We start from the raw sequence: 13357 nt of genomic DNA on the forward strand, positions 1-13357 counted from the left end.
CTGACTTCTTCTCTTGTCAAAGCTAATTAGCCATTAATGCATAATTCCTAAAGCTCTTAAAGTCATGCAAATGAAAAGAATAAAGCTGTTTTAAGATCAGAATTCACACGTAATAGAGCAAGGTTCAAAGAACTTGTGTCTTGAATATGCTGAGTATATCTTTCAGTAGTTAATACTCGATGCCCTGTAGACACACACTATGCAATTTGGAATGCTTTCAAAATTATACAAAAGCTTTGAAGCCCAGATTATGCATGCCAGTTGCTTTGGAGATTTAATTAATAAGTCCGTTAGTAATTAAGGGCTATTTTTACTAAGGGCCCCTTTTACCAAGCTGTGGTAAAAGGGGGCGACACTGACATCGGCGTGTGTTTTACATGTGCACCAAGACCACCTTTTACCTCACCTGGTAAAAGGGAAGTCTCACTTTCCTGCAGGAAATGGCCATGCAGCAAGTAAAGCACTTGCCACGCAGCCATTTTTGGGGGGGAGGGGGGAACCCATACCACCACCCACTGTGATGGCAGTAAGGGCTCCCGTGTTAACCTGGCAGCAACTGGGCAGTGCATGGCACTGCCCAATTACCGCCGGATACTCTATGGCGCTACAAAAATAAATACATTTTTGTAGCAACAGAAATGGCAGCACGCTAGGGGTGGGAAGTACCGCCGGCAGTACTTCCTGTATAGCGAGCGGTAAGCCCATGTTGGGCTTACCGCCACTTAGTAAAAGGAGCCCTAAGCTTAGTAAACACTAAAACACATTTACTGCAGCTTAAAATAGCGTACCACAGGATGAGGAGGGGTTGGGAAGGGTGTGTCTGGGTGTAGAGTGTAGGCATTTCTGTGCTAATCAGGTTATTGCAGCTACATTACCATGCACTAACTGATTAGTTCAGGATTACTACATGAGCCCTTACTGCCTACAAAATAGGTGTCAGTAAGTAGTGATGTGGTAATTTTTCTTAATGGCTGTGTGCTAATGACATCAACATTAGCGCATGTCCATTAATACAAAACATTTTAAAAAATTAGCTATTTTGTTGCTGCAGTACAAATGGCCTTAGCACATAGGACAAACCCTTTCGAGGATGTACTAAGGCCACTTTTTACTGCAACTTAATTAAAAAGGGCCTCTTATGAGGGTATTTCTACATGCTAATAGCTTGGGATCATGCTAACAGTAAATGCATGTGGTAATTTCCATGCAAAACAGCTAACATAGAAGGAGAAATGAAATGGGCAGTGATTGTTCCTAATACTTGGCACATGGGTCATTACCATATGTTAACTATTAACATGGTAGATAATGCAGTGCAGTTATCTGTAATACAAGTGAGATGATGTAACCAACTTTCCCCAATGAATATGCATGAGGTCTATTTGCATACTCTGGAGGCAGAGCATGCAAATAGATCTCATACATATTCATTGGGGAAATCGTGAAAACCTGACTGGGTTGCAGCCCTCAAGAATCAAGGTTGCCTACCCCTGCTCTAGAAGGATACCTATGGATCAGCTCAGCTTTCACTTGCTGGGGGGAGGGAGGCTACCTTTAAAATGTATTATTTTACTGTTAACCATAAGCTATTAGTAACTAGGCCTCATTGCATATAATGGGACCTGTGCTAAAATAACACAACTTAACAGTAGCCCAAATTGATAACTTAGTGAAGATGATTTAAATCATGCCACTTCAACATGGGCTACCCATTTTCCATATGAAAGATGCGGCCTGAACATCAATTTTTACCTCATAAAAGTGAAAGGGAAAATTCAGTTGTGCAATTTATTTATTTGTCCTTTTATTTTATCCCCCTCCATCACTACCAATAGAACAGCAACAATCAAATGGCAAGAGCTAGAGCCTTGGACAATATGGCATTAATATGAAGTGCTATGGAAATTCTTTGAGGGGAAAAGAAGGTCCAGTTACATAATTTCATCAGCCACTCATTAAAGTAAGAATATCATATCAATAGTATTTCATGTTTGTCAGATGTTGATGGGACGACTTCTTTATGAGGAAAGGCTAAAGCGGCTAGGGCTCTTCAGCTTGGAGGAAAGACAGCTGAGGGGAGATATGATAGAGGTCTATAAAATAATGAGTGGAGATCAATGGGTGGATGTGAAGCATCTGTTTACGCTTTTCAAAAATACTAGGACTAGGGGGCATGCGATGAAACTGCAAAGTAGTAAATTTAAAACAAATCGGAGAAAATGTTTCTTCACTCAACGTGTAATTAAACTCTGGAATTCGTTGCCAGAGAATGTGGTATAGGCAGTTAGCTTAGCAGAGTTTTACAAAGGTTTGGGCGGCTTCCTAACGGAAAAGTCCACAGACCATTATTAAATTGGACTTGGGGAAAATCCACATGTTTTGTACTGTTCTGGGACCTTGCAAGGTATTTGTGACCTGGATTGGCCACTGATGGACCTTTGGTCTGTCCCAGTATGGCAATACTTATGTATTTATGTAAGTGTAATGACCATCCATCTGAGCAGGCTCTCTTCTGGTACCCAAGACAAGAATATCTTTGTGTCCCTGAAACAATCTAGTGAGCCAGACCATTCTTACCTGCTTCGTCAACACCTGTGCAACTAGATATAAAAATAATTCAGTTGTATTGATGTATGGTATAAATGTGAAAGTGACAAATACCAGGATAGGAATGGCCATTAACAAGGGAAAGTTGCAATTGTTATCTTACTCCTATTCAGTGCAGATTGTGGCACGTGTCCTCTATTAGTCCTCTATTTTCTTTTCCCAAACTCCTCAGATGAATAGATGCATGCCCTTGCTATTAACTGGAAACCACAGCAGATATTTGGAGACTGATTTTTTTTTTACTTTATATTTATTGAAATTTTATAACAAATTTCAAATTTACAAGCAATGAATGAATAACCATTCAATTTGTTCAGAAAATGAGATAAAATATAAAGTAATAATAAAACCTTAAAAAATAATACATTTTCAGGAAAGTTACATTTCCTCTGTAGTCCCCAATATAAAGAGAACTCAGCAATTCATGAGAGATTCAAAAAGAAGAAAACAGCATAACCAGCAGCCGGATGGAAGCCCCTTGCCGTTCCATATAGCACTCTAAAATTAGCACAGGAACAGTGCGGGGCTATACCACCCCTATGATCAAGCTAATAGCATGCGAATTTAAGCACGCTAATAGCTCTGATCATTGGTTGACAGGTCCGGGATGTCAAAAGCCCGGACCTGTCAAACACAGGGACTAGAGGTCTGTGAGACCCCTGGACCCTGCTCCAACAGCAAGGCCCTGGTGGCCTAGTGCCTCCCAAACTCCTACACTGCCCCCTGGGACAGCAACACAGGGGCAGGAGGTCCTGTGGACCCCCCTCCACCCAAGAAAACATCCATGATGGCCCAAATAGGCTGTCAAGATAATCCCCCACCCACCCACCCTGATGGTTTAGCGGCCAACCCGCTCCCTCATACCTCCGCATTGGAGGAGGGTATATCACTCCCTCCACTTCCAGCACTGCCTTCACAATTGCAGCACCCTGCCCTACCCAGTGCATTCTGGGATGTGCTGGGTGGAGCTTCCCTACCATATAAGGGAGTTTTGTGGTGTTGGGGGGGCTGGAGGTCCACTGGACCTCCGTCACCTCCCCCTGTGTCTGGGGGGTGGGGGAGAGAGAAAGCCACTGGGCCACCATTGAAAACTGGGGTTAGGGGGCCTGCATATGGTAGGGTTTGGGGGGCCTGCAAGCATTCAAATGCATACTGCCAGGGCTCTCTATTCCTCCTCAATGCTCCACAAACCCTAACACCAGCTCTGAGCTGGCAAAGAGTTTGCTGCGGGAGGAGCACCGATGTTTGGCATGCTGCCCGCTGAGCATTGGGGAGGAATAGATAATGCCCTGTTTAATATGCATTTACTTCTGATCATCAGGGCACAGGAAAACAAGCCTACGAGCACTTCCATCATATTGCTTTCATAACAGAGTTTCATTCTAACTGGCAGTAATCTTTGCATCATGAAAACGTTTTAACTGCTTAGGGTCATAAAATATATAATGATCATTCTGTGTTTAAATTAAACATTTAGAAGGAAATCTTAAGAAAATTCACCACCAGTTTGAATCACCTTGCACATAGCTCCAGGAAGGAAGATCACTCCTGGATCTCCATGCAAAGGTCAGAAAAACAACATGTTCTCTGATCCCAAAACATATCTGTATATTGTTTAAAGTACATTTGTAACAGAAATGTTTTACAAACCAACACAGAGTGGGACCCAAAGCATAGAACAAAGTCCAAATAGCCAAAAGAAACAGTAGGAGCCTTCAAATACAGGACACAGAACCTTTAATCATATAGCTTGAGCATCAATCTTTCATCAGTGACCCAATATGGGCTGTGTTTCAATAGGTGGGCTTTTGGTACTCTGTTCCACACCTAACTGGACTCCTGCAGGAGAGGTGAGTAATCTGGCACCAACTACTAGTGCATAAGAGCTAACCGCCAATGACTGCAGGGGCATTCAGGCAAGCAGGCTGAGTGAAACATTCTTCTCAAGGCATGACAGCTCTCTCTCAATGCTGACGCACCAGCAAGGACACCTCCTGCTCTCATCTGCGTGGTAACTTATCAAGGAAGCTTGTCCAGGCAGGAGCACCTCAGAAGCCGCTGCCCTGACTTTTCCCCTTACCTTTGGCATCACCAAAAGCCCCAAGGTAAACAGCCAGCCTACGTAGTGCTAAGTCAGCCATCTTAGCCTTCTCCACCACCGCCAACTCCAGGCTCCGCTCATTCTGCCTCGCCTCACCCTATGCTTGGAACAACCTTCCTGAGCCCTTATGCCAAGCCCCCTCCCTGCCCGTCTTCAAGTCTTTGCTTAAAGCCCACCTCTTCAATGCTGCGTTCGGCACCTAACCCTTACCGTTCAGTGAATCCAGACTGCCCCAATTTGACTGCCCCTATCGGACTGACCGTTCACTTGTCTATTAGATTGTAAGCTCTTTGAGCAGGGACTGTCTCTCTTTGTTAAATTGTACAGTGCTGCGTAACCCTAGTAGCGCTCTAGAAATGTTTAGTAGTAGTAGTAGTTAGTTCCCCCAACTGAAGACTATGATTTTGATAAAAACAGCTATTTCAAAAATCTGAGTCATTCTAATTATGGTTCTGTGGTGCTGCAAAAGTCAGAGCTTGACTTTATCACAATTATTAAACTACTATACTGGTTATCACTACAGTTCCATATCTAGATATTCATTCCTGTTTGGATCTTGGCAGCCGTTTCTCATTGTTACAGTCAAATTACAATCAGCTGCCTTCTCTGTATCATTTTAAAATAGATTACAAATAAAAAGTGGACACATGCAAAAGAGCCTCTGGACCATTCACTAAGGTCTAAGATCCTATCAGACACGGGAATAAGACTGGAAAAAGTAGCGAGAGGAACAAATCATTTGTCATGCTCTATCCATTAGAGTGGCCTCACTGATTTACTTCTGGATGTTGCCTAGACAAAATTCTAGTCAGTTGGAAAGTGGAAGGGAACTGGAAATAAAAGAAGCCTGCTTACTGCCTCCCAGTTCAGAAGAATATAAGTATTGCCATACAGGAACAGACTGAAGGTTCATCAAGCCCAGTATCCTGTTTCTAACAGTGGTCACTCAAGGTCACAAGAACCTGGCAAGATCCCAAAAGAGTAAAACTGTTTTTATGCTGCCTATCCCAGAAATAAGCAGTGGATTTTCCTGTCCATTTTAATGGCTTATGGATTTTTCTTTTAAGAAATTGTTCAAACCTTACCTTTTTTTTTTTATAAACCTTTGCTAAGCTAACTGCATTTACCATGTTCTCTGGCAACAAATTCCAGAGATTAATTTTATGTTAAGTGAAGAAATATTTTCTCCAAATTGTTTTAAAATTTACTGCTTAGTAGCTTCATTGTGTGCCTCCTAGTCCTTGTATTTTTGGAAAGAGTAAACAAGTGATTCATGTCTTCCCATTCCACTCCACTCAGTATTTTATAGATCTATCAAATCTCCTCTCAGCTCCAAGGTGAAGAGCCCATCCTCTTTAGTTTTTCCTCTTAGGGAAGTCATCCCATCCCCTATACAATTTTCATCTCCCTTCTCTGTACCTTTTCTAATTCCACTACATCTTTTTTGAGATACAGTGACCAGAATTGCACACAATATTCAAGGTGTGGTCGCAACATGGAGCAATACAAAGGCATTATAATATTCTCAGTTTTGTTCTCCATTCCTTTACTAATAATTCCTAACATTCTATTTGTATTTTTAGCTACCACTGCACACTGAGAAGAGGATTTCAATGTATCATCCTTTTTCTGGGCAGTGACTCCTAATGTGGAGCCTTGCATCATGTAGCTTAACATGGACATTTGAACATTCTGAAGATCACCCCCCATTTCTTACGCAAATGAATAACTCCAAGACAACTTGTGGCATAAATCAGTCACAGCTTTATTAAATTTGTCATCAAATGTCCCAATCATTTATTTTAATACTTAACTCATAAGAGAAACAATTTTAAAATAGTAATCATTGCATGGTCTGACAGTAACAAACTGACCATAACAATTTATCACTGACCCACGGTACCCCTGAACCATTCCCCCCCCCCCCAAAGTCCATGGTGGTACCACACATGAAAACATCCCGAAACTTCCTCACAATGTTCTTTCCCATATTGATTTCTGGATTCCAAACTTGAATAAAGGAATTTCCCTTCAAACACTGCTACTAGAGGTGACAGCTTAGCTTGTCATCACTTCCCCACATAGACAGCTACTCACTGACTCTACTGCACACAAGTCTCCAATAAATCCTGAATACTAGACAGAAAAATATGTAACCCAACATTAGACAGATGCATGCCATTCGCCTAATATAAACCCAAGCAATCAGTAGTCAGTAAACTGTGTATCAAAATTAACCCTTCCAAATTTAGTTACAAATCAAGATACTTCAGCATTAACTCAGTTCCGAAGCAGCTTGATTGCTTTCACTTTTTTGGCACCCCTCCAAATTAACCTGGGAATAATCTGAGACTTCATCCGCCTAGTCAGTTCCACTCTTTTTACAGTACGCAAGTAATTTCCTCCCAGATGAATAAGGAGTATGGGGGGAGGGGAGAGAAAAAAAACGATGGGCTTGTAACAGTAAAGGCAATAATTGTTCCCAACACATGCCACGCAGGCCGATCCATTGAATCTGAACTCCCAAAAGAGGCAAGGCACAAATGAAGACCCCCATCGGGATTCAATACTCTCATTTGGCCCAGAATATAAATTAATGGCCAGAAAGCCAGATACAGATCTTGTCATTTACAGCTTGTTCAAAATACAGCCATCAAACTCATTCATGGTGCTTGAAACTATGATCATGTTACGTCTACTACAGTCCTTTCACTGGCTCCCAGTCTCCTATCGCATTACATTTAAAATCCTACTCCTGGTATTTAAAATACAATCTACTGGGGATCCCTCATTTCTTGCATGTCTACTGTCTCCCTATGTTCTAATTCGATCCCTCCGCTCCTCCTCTCCGCAAGCTAGCCCCTACTGTTTGAGACACTGCGCACGCTAGGATTAGATGTGTTGTTTTCTCTATACAAGGCCCAGAGCTCTGGAACCAGCTTCCGGAACATCTCAGATCTCAATCCTCCCTCCAACAGTTTAAAACAAATCTAAAAATTCACTTTTTTTCAAAGGCCTTCAACTGTCCGCTATCAACCCATGCATAGGCCCTGGTATCCATATGTATTTTCCTTCCCCCTCTTTCCTATCAAGATATTGTAGTTCTCCCTCCTTCTCCTACTTTATGTGCTGTCTTTTACATCGCCTTTTCTATTCTTTATTAGTCGATAGGCGGGATAGCAAGTACCCAAACTTGAAACTAGATCTCAGGAACAGGAATCCATGCATCAGAAACTAAATGAAGAAAATTAGCAAGTGTCAGTCATCCACTGTTCATACATATCCCTGAAGCTTGTTAGAGTGCCACTAATCCACTCTTAATTAGATCGGCAGACCCACCCCATTCAACAGCGCAGGCAGCCACCCCAATGTGGAAAGAATGAGTCTCATATGACCAAAGGTCCAGTCCACAAGAAAAAAAAAATAGCACTTCAATACTGCTATGAATTGGATTCTTATCAAGGGGAATCCATCCACATATGCTTACCACAATGACATAAATGATGTCCTCTTGAACAGAAAGGCATTTAAACACTGCCAGGAGCAAGTGTCTAACCCTGGTACATGATGTAAAACTGTCATAATCTTCTTGCTTACTAATCTGTTTTAGAGTGCCAAATCAGTAGACAGAACCAATTATCAATATAAACATCTCCTCTCAACAAACCTGCCTGTCCGGTGTAGGCTTTATTAGTCACTACCAATTCATCAACGCTTAGCGCCCCAAAGAAAGTACAAGAAAATGTCACCTTAATATGTTACTATGAGGCTCATTGTCAAAGCACTTAGACTTACAAAATTCCATAGGTTACTATCAAACTTTGTAAGTCTAAGGGTCCCTTATTACCAAACTTCAGCAAAATGGGGTCTGCGCTGGCATCGGGGTGTGTTTTTGACGTACACAGAGGCCCCCCTTTTACCGCAGCTGGTAAAAGGGTATCTTTCTTTTCTGCAGGAAATGGCCACGTGGCAAGTAAAACACTTGTCACGTGGCCATTACAGGGGGAGACCTTACCGCCACCCATTGAGGTGGTGGTGGTAGGGGCTCCCGCTCTAACCCGATGGTAACTGGGCAGCGTGTGGTACTGCCTGATTACCGCCAGGTAAACTCCGGTGCTATAAAAATATATATATGTTTGTAGCACTGGATATGATGGAGCGCTGGGGGTGAGAAGTACCACCAGGCTGCTGCAGTAGCCTGACAGTACTTCCTGTTTAGCGAGTGGTAAGCCTGCATTGGGCTTACCACCGCTTTGTAAAAGGGGCCCTAAGTGCTTTGAAAATATGCCTCCTTGTGTTGTTGTTTAACATAGTAGACGATGGCAGATTAAGACCTATATGGTCCATCCAGTCTGCCCAACAAGATAAACTCATAGCATAAGGTATGATGTGATACTACATATGTATATATGCAGCAGGAGAAGGAAAATAACTCCAGAAATGGAATGAACCACAGATGAAAGAAAAAGTGGAGTGCACAATTGTTAAGAGGAACCAGATGATTCTTTATTGCCAGCATCAATTATAGCTGAAAAATGACCCGACATATGCCTGCATTAGGGGTCTCAAGAAAATCTTAAAATCAAATGCTAGAGAAATGGAATCAAATTGCTGATAGGAGCAATATTGAGGTAACAGCACAACTGAAGAGACTTAGTCTGATGTTCAAATGAACCATATCGTACACAAGTTTTGTACCCACATAAAGGTGACACCTGCAGTCATAGGGGCTATTGTAGTGGTATATAGTTGGGTACAGTAGTTTTTTTATGGGTTTTGAAGGGCTTAAATTAGGAAAGCTAGCAAATTGGGCAACATTATAATAATGAGTGATTTTTATTATGCCAATATTGACTGGATAAGTTTTACATCAGAGAGTACTAGGGAGGTAAAATTCCTAGATGTAAGAAATGACTGCTTCTTGAGCAACTGATCCAGGAACCAACAAGGGGTGGAGCTATTTTAGATCTAGTCTTTAAGGGAATGCAGGGCATGGTATGAGAGGTACTGGCATTGGATCTGCTGGAAAACATTGATCATAACATGATCAAGTTTGAGCTGATATCTGGAATGAAGCCACAAAGGAAATCTACTGTAGCAGCATTTAATTTTCAAAGGGGTGACTATGATAAAATGAGGAAAATGTTTAAAAAGAAGCTAAAAGAACTGGCTACAAATGTTAGGACTTTAAACCAGGCATGGGTGTTGTTTAAAAATGCCATCTTGGAAGCCCAGACCAGATGCATGCCACATATTTACAAAGGTGGAAAGAAGAGCAAGAGACAGCCAGCATGGTTAAAAAGTGAAGTGAAAGAGGCTATTAGAACCAAGGACCCAAATGAAGAAAATAAGTAGCAACATAAGCACTGGCAAGTTAGATGGAAAGCATTGATAAAGAAGGCTAAAAGATAATATGAAGAGAAACTTGCAGCAGAGGCAACAAAAAAAATCACAGTAACAACTTTTCAGGTACATTAGAAGCAGAAAGCCTGCAAGGGAATCCATAAGCCTCTTAGATCATGAAGGAGCAAAAGAGTCACTAATGTAGGACAAACCCATAGTGAAGACACTTAATGAATTCTTTGCTTTGATTTTTATGGGAGAAGATGTAAGTGATCTACCTGTACCAGGAATGGTTTTCAAGAGTGATGATATGGAGGAACTCAAAACGTTTCGTGAACCTGAAGATGTACTGAGCCAAATTGATAAATTAAAGCGTAGTAAGTCACTTAGATTGGATTCAAGAGTACTGAAAGATCCCAAACATGAAATTGCTGATTAGCTATTAGTAATCTGTAACCTGCCATTAAAATCATCATTTAGTTTCTGAAGATTGGAAGGTGGCTAATGTAGCGCCAATATTTAAAGAGGGTTCCAGGGGTGATCCAGGAAATTACAGACCAGTAAGCATGATGTCCGTGCCAGGCAATATAGTGGAAATTATTATAAAGGATAAAATTATGGAACACATAGATAAACAGCTTGGAAGAGGGCTAAGGGAGATATGATTGAGGTCTAAAAAATCCTGAGTGATGTAGAATGAGTAGAATTTAATTTATTTTTTTTTACTCTTTCAAAAAGTACAAAGACCAGGGGACACTCAATGAAGTTACATGGAAATACTTTTAACATAAATAGGAGGAAATATTTTTCAATCAACAAAATAGTTAAGCTATTTGGGATCTTGCCAGGTACTTATGATCTGGATTGGCCACTGTTGGAAATAAGATGCTGGGCTTGATGGACCTTCGGTCTGCCTCAGTACTCTGGAACTCAATGCCGGAGGATGTGGTAAACCTAAAAGAGGTTTGGACAAGTTCCTGGAGGAAAAGTCCATAGTCTGCTATTGAGACAGACATGGAGAAGCCACTGTTGACCCTGTGATTGGTAGCATGGAATGCTTCTACTATTTGGGTTTCTGTCAGGTATTTGTGACCTGGAATGGTCACTGCTGGAAACAGAATACTGGGCTAGATGGCCCATTGGTCATCTGACCCAGTATGGCTATTCTTATGTTGTTATGTAAATATTTTAAAAAGGAAGGCCAGATCCATAAGTCCTCTTTGACTATATGTGAAATGTGAATAGAATGTCATCGTTGGCTAATTCCCCTTGCCCACGTTGCCAAACACTGAGTAAGCACCCTCCCAACCTTGCCAAAGGTCAAGTAAGCACCCTCTGATCCCCGTAAGGATTATTCTACTAGCAAAATTAAATAATCCTAACAGAGATTGGATTTATTTCAGAGTAAAGTTTTATTTTTAGATGCACAAGCTTCCTCAGTGGCCTGTACCAGCTTAGCTACTTTCTCACTGAGCAAATGCGATTCCATAGCCTCTGAGTCCAACTCAATCCTCAAGAAAGTTAATCTGGTAGTTGAACTGTCCGATATATCTTCCGCTAAATTCATTCCGAACTCACTAGCCACATACTGAAAGGCTGCTACCAAATGTGCACACAATGTAAACCTAGCAGGACCCACCAACAGGAAATCATCTAAATGATAAACCACATTAGCACAACCTGCAACAAACTGAGTCACCCACTGCAAAAATGTATGCAAATAGCACTCACTTTAGTAAATGGTACTGAAAAATAGCACTCAGGCCTATTCTATAAAAGGGCACTCCGGGATGAGCGACCTTTATAGAAAAGTGCCTAGTGGTGATTCCCATAACGGGAACAGATCCCCATAATTCCATAACAATGTTCACATCTTTTGATAATGCCCCTAACACGCCCATGCCCCCTTTTGGACTGCACACTAAGAGGCCCTTTTACCAAGTGGAGGGAAAAAGTGACCCGCCCTAGTGTTGTTATGTAGAATTGCTACGCACTGAGGCTATATTTTACCCCAGTGGGAGAAAGGCATTTTTTGGAGTCATTAATTGTTGTGTGCTTATTTCAAAATTAGCGTGCAACCATTTACTGCCTGAGCACTTACCACCACCTGTTTAGTAGGCGGTAAGGGCTCACATGCTGACCCGGCAGTATTGGGGCAGAATGCGGCAATGTGCCTGAGCTGCCCAATTACTTCCGGAAATGCCTCCTCCCCACCCCTTTGCTAGAAAATACAAATTATTTTCTAGCACAGGAAACAGTGCGTGGCAAACTCTGAACTACAGCTGGGCACCTGGGCACACAGGGCGGTAGTGCTGTTTTTCCACACACAAGCACCGATTCCTAAAGCACATGTATCCACAGACTTACACTTGCCTCAGAGCCTTTCAGATAGGGTTATGTAAGACTTTGCACAGATTATCAACAGTTTAAGAAATTGTTGAAAACTGATGGATGAAGATTAGTTTGTTTTAGCAGCTCTTTCTGGTATGTTTATGGCACTTAAGATTTATGAGTTTCTAGGGCCCCTGTTTACTAAGCCACACTACAAGGCTTTAGATTGTAAGCTCCTTTGAGCAGGGACTGTCCTTCTATGTTAAATTGTACAGCGCTGCGTAACCCTAGTAGCGCTTTAGAAATGTCAAGTAGTAGTAGTAGTAGTAGTGTTTTTAGCATGCACTAACACTAGAGACACCCATAGTGGGTGTCTCTAGCGTTAGAACATGCTAATTTTTACTAAAAATGCTAGCGCACGTTAGTAAGCAGGACCCTGTGTCTATGGATGTGTTTTATATTATGAATGTTTTTATTCTAACCTGCTTTGATTTTAAAACAGGATATAAATCCATGAAATAAATAAATACAATTTTATAAAAACACATAGGTACATGTGCGACCTTTATGAAACAACCTCAATACATGTGTATATGTGCCTCCCTTTCAAAGGCACTGTGTTGTAAAAGTATCAAACTGGATAATAATTTTAAAAGGACTCTCTATTGTTCCAGTCTTGAAGGCCCATTTGCGTTTCTTTTTTATGCTATTTGTGTTTTTGTACTTTTAAACCATATCTTTTGCTACCTAATAATTTTACTGAAAAGCCATATCCTGACTAGTACTTTAATTCAGTGCCACAACATCTATCACTCCCAGATCCCAGGAAAGCAATCCAGCATGGGTTACGTTTCGCTCATTGCCATGGAAATGGTCCACTAAATAGTTCCATATGCTGCTCTTTTAACTTCCCCTCTGATAACTACGTCATTTTATTAGAGTTTCAAACATGTTCGATGAAAAGGTTTTGAAACC

At 41.4% G+C, this 13357-nt stretch overlaps 1 protein-coding gene across 1 annotated transcript in view; it reads right to left on the reverse strand.

Annotated features, from left to right (window-relative positions):
* The window catches only part of TLL1 (tolloid like 1), a 499423-nt gene that overhangs the window by 268792 nt on the left and 217274 nt on the right, over positions 1-13357 (reverse strand). The window lies entirely within an intron of this gene.

The sequence above is a fragment of the Microcaecilia unicolor genome, chromosome 2, assembly GCF_901765095.1.
Source record: "Microcaecilia unicolor chromosome 2, aMicUni1.1, whole genome shotgun sequence".
NCBI classification, from domain to species: domain Eukaryota; kingdom Metazoa; phylum Chordata; class Amphibia; order Gymnophiona; family Siphonopidae; genus Microcaecilia; species Microcaecilia unicolor.